Raw genomic sequence first — 4,551 nt, 5'->3', positions numbered from 1 at the left:
AAATAGATTGCACATCGATATAGAACCCGATCCCGAATCACTGTACGAACAGGTCTTTGCCTATAATTTCTTGAATTGTCAATTAATTTACCTTGGTTTATTTCTTCCAAATTCTTATGTTGGTTAGCTATAAAGATATATTTGACTATGCAATTAATTTTTTTGCTAAAGGTTTCCTTACTTGAGTATCTATAAAAATATTTGATTGATCTATAGGTGTGGAATTAACTTTTAAATAAATTGCATCTTTGGACAAAAGATAAGATTTAAATTTTAACTCAATTCTGTCCAGAAGGAAGGGAAACAAAAAGAACTAAAGTACGTAATCTAAATGAAGAAAGACAAAAATAAATTAATTCTGAGAATTGGTCCCGGCGGGGCTCGAACCCGCGACCTTCGGCTCATAAGACCAACGCTCTAACCAACTGAGCTACGGGACCAAGAGCTGGCATCTTAATGTCACAACATTTATTTGTACATTAGTAAGGTTCTTTTATTTTTTTGTTTTGGTATTTTCATGTTTTTGTGCTTTAAGATTGTTGTACTTGATGACGTTGTGTTCGTACTTTTCCCTTAATGAACAAAAATGGCCACCTCATTTATTTATTCAATTCATTTCGTATCCACTAAAGATGTAGTGCTCTTCATATATGTCCTCGACAACCTGGCAATTCTTTGATCTTCGTTTCTGATGTGGAAGTACTTGGTCGTTAAGATTTCCTTTTTGTGATCTACGAAAAAGAAATGCAAAAATTTATGACCTATACAACCACATAGTTGTAATATTTAACCAATGTGTTCATATTTGGAGCATAAATATTTTATTAGCCTTACAATAGTTCCTCTTCTGAAGTTTCTCAAATTGATGTTCCAAAGAAGTATTGGGAGAATATCAGTTCCATCAAGTGATTGGAAAAGAGGAAATCGATTCGAAATAGTGAAATCATTTTTTCTGATAGCTTTTAAGATAGATATAGTAATAAAGGCTGAACCAAAAATCATTCTAGCTCTTATATCCCATCTCATTTGATATATGTTCTAAAATCTATCGTTTCCATAAAGAAAACAACATAAAAAATTTATACGTCATATATATACATTGTATCTATCATTAATAGCTATACGTTAAGTAAATTTACCATTCGTAGCTATATTTGAATTTTATAGTAAATACATAAAGCAAAAAATTAATTATTTTGAACTGAAATAAGAGAGCAGCAAGCTTTCGTAGTTCAGTTGGTTAGAGCGCCTACTTAGTTATTGGAGGTCTTGAGTTTGACTCTCAACAAGAGCATTTTATTTTTTTTGTATTTCGCCTTGGTTACGATACAAATTGTATCATTTGTATACACTCATGTATTTCGCGTTAGTTACGGTTGATACAGGTTGTACAGTTAACACAAGTTGTATTCGTTGAGTATTTGAATACAAGCTGGTAACAATTGAACAGTAGCTACGAATATTAACTAAGCAAACTATAGTTATTAAGCTTTAAACTTTAGTGCTTTATGAAAATTCCTCAATAATATACTATGATATTACTGTGCTTTATGATAGGGATGAATTGTGCTTTTGGCCCAATTATACTATGCTTTATGATAGATACGAGTTTTGCTTTTGGCCACGAATACAATGTTTATGTTTGACGTGTTATGTAATTTTTTCTTGGAGAAATCTAATTATGTTTTTTTCTTTTTTATGAAATTATTAGTTGTCACGTCGACAACACAATTTTGGCCTTTATAAACTCTTTTTGAGAGATATTTTCAGTCCAAACACCAAGAAATGAAAGTTAAATGCCTTTTTTTCATTGTTAATAAAAAAGATATTTACTTGTTCAAAATATTTGGGTACAATATCTCGATCCATAGAGGTTGGGGTAAACGCTTGCCCTGACTTTGTTTGCTACTACGTTTGAACCCTCAGGTCTAGAATTGTCGACTTAAGAGTCTCGTATCGATGCTTAATTATGGTATGCGGATCAGCTTATGCATACTTCAAAGATTGCTATTATTGGTGGAGCAGCTGTGAGTAAAGGATTGAAGGGTGTCACCAATTAAAAACTTAGAATATGAGAATATTGTGTAGCTAGTAATTAAAGAGAATCTTGTACATAGATCCAATATTGGTATACTTGTTGCCTTGTATATCTTGCATATCTAACAAAATCTTGACACCATAAATAAATACCAAAACAGATGGTGTCATTAAAAGTGGGGTCCATTGAATGTGGCTTTCTGCCTGTATTAGGCCCCTCTTCCACACACACTTTTTTGTTTTGTTTCCTATTACTCACTGATAGTTTGTTGATGCTAAGGTGGGCCAATTTTGAAAGGCAAAATCCATTGGCATATGAAAATAAAGATCTTGATGACTCTATTGGATCAGTCACCCTTCACCTCTCAATTTGCTCGACTAATTTAGGAGAAAAAATAAAAAAATAATTATATTTATAACTGGCAATTGAAAAATAATTACAGTTTTAAAAGTATTTAAAATTTAGTCACTTTTGCGTGTAAAGATAAAATCTGAACAAAAACACCCATTAAAATCCGGAAGTATTCCAACATAATATGATGAAATTCGAATTTTTTACATATGAGCTTCCACCATAATGTGCTGGATTTCCAACATAATATGTTGTAAGTTTATATGCAGGAACTCCATAATCCAGCATATTATACTGAAACTTTCTGTGTGCTGGAGTTCCAACATAATATGTTGGAAGTTTATACGCAGGAGCTCCATAATCCTGTATATTATGCTGGAACTTTTCGTGTTTCAGTAAAATAGTGGCTATTTTTCAATGACTTTACAAATGCTGCTATTTTTTAATTACCAATCCGAAAACTTTTCACCTAATTTAGATTCATACCGAATAGGTCTACTAAGGGGTAAAGTTCTCTCTTCTTAGAGTTCGGACCCGAAATATGAAGAGATTTCTAACTTTGTTTTATTTTCTCTCTTTATCATACCCTTCTGGCTCACTTGAATCCAAGTCTTTTTGTTACTTTGTAGTTATTTATGTAAATGAGGAAAAGGCAGCCCAAAGTAGTTGTTTTGGATTTTGAAAGGGTCCAAAAGAGAATGTCTCGTTTCCATAAAAGGAAAGTTTCTCCACTGTAATCTTTGCTCAAATTTGCTAAACAACTTGGGTTGGGCTTTAATGAATTGCCTGGACAAATATAGCCTCAATCCATTTCATGTGCCTGAAAAAAGGATATAATTAAATGGCTGTTCACGCACAAAATATCCCTTCATTCTTTCATTCTTTTAGTCAAAACTGGTATTAATCTCTAATAATTCTTTGTTATTGAATTCGAATTTGTTAATCAAATTGTGATCTCTTGACCATTAAATTGTCTCATTATGGACATTTCACATATATTTGTTCGCAAATTTGTACTTATTAATATTAGCATCATTACTATACATTACGTTATGTTGCACCAAGTTAATTAATAAGTATATATATTACATTTCTATAACATGATATAGCTTGGAAAGTATCTATACATAGAAACCCAACACTATATTCCAACTGTTAAAATATAGGCATTCAATAAATGTGAAAAGTGTACCAAGCACTGTATTAAGTACAAGGTATTATAAAATAAAGACTGTAAAGTAAAGACAAGTATAGAGAGGAACTGATATATTATTCAAACTTCAAACTTATGTACATAATGAACTGAATTCTCCTCTATTTATAGAAGAAAGGAAGCTGATGTGTAAGCTGCTACTGCAAGCTGCTGTGTAAGCTACTTGTAAGCTGCTGTGTAAGCTGCTTGTAAGTTGCTGCTGCAAGCTGCTATGTAAGCTGCTTGTAAGGTGTTGCTCTAAACTGTTGTGCCAGATATAGATAATCTTCTATCATGGGTAATATTTATCCATAATGGAGTACCGAAAGGATAAGCTTCTTCAGGAGGCTTATTTCCAATAGAGTACTAAATAGATAAATATATTTATGGCGGAGTCTCATATGGATAAACTTCTTCAGGAAGCTTATTTACAACGGAGTACTAAATGAACATCCATAATATAAGATATTCATAACACTCCCCCTTGGATGTTCATTAGAAGATAATGTGTCTCGTTAAAACCTTACTAGGAAAAACCCCGTGAGAAAAAATCCTAGTGAAGGAAAAAGAGTACACATATTTAGTAATACGCATTGCTAGCTGCCTCATTAAAAACCTTATAAGAAAAACCCTGTGGGAAAAAACCTTAATAAGGAAAAAAGAGTACATCGCATATTTTACTCCCCCTGATGAAAACCTTGTTTCAAATATTTAAGTCTCTGCATTCTAATCTTGTATACCATCTTCTCAAAAGTTGAAGTTGGTAAAGATTTGGTGAATAAATCTGCCGGATTGTCACTTGAACGGATTTGTTGCACATCAATGTCACAATTTTTCTGAAGATCATGTGTGTAGAATAATTTTGGTGAAATGTGCTTCGTTCTTTCTCCTTTTATAAATCCTCCTTTCAATTGGGCTATGCATGCAACATTGTCTTCGTATAAAATTGTGGGTCTTTTCTCACATTCCA

The 4,551-nt window shown here is 32.4% G+C and overlaps 1 non-coding gene across 1 annotated transcript; it reads right to left on the bottom strand.

Annotated features, from left to right (window-relative positions):
- Positions 1-366: 366 nt before the first annotated feature.
- Positions 367-440, bottom strand: TRNAI-UAU (transfer RNA isoleucine (anticodon UAU)). The gene has a single exon. It is a non-coding gene; the product is annotated as a tRNA-Ile (tRNA).
- Positions 441-4,551: the final 4,111 nt, after the last annotated feature.

This window comes from Nicotiana tomentosiformis, chromosome 6 (assembly GCF_000390325.3).
Source record: "Nicotiana tomentosiformis chromosome 6, ASM39032v3, whole genome shotgun sequence".
In the NCBI taxonomy this organism is placed as follows: domain Eukaryota; kingdom Viridiplantae; phylum Streptophyta; class Magnoliopsida; order Solanales; family Solanaceae; genus Nicotiana; species Nicotiana tomentosiformis.
The sequence above is the reverse complement of the archived record's forward strand: the minus strand, read 5'-3'. Positions and strand labels throughout refer to the sequence as shown.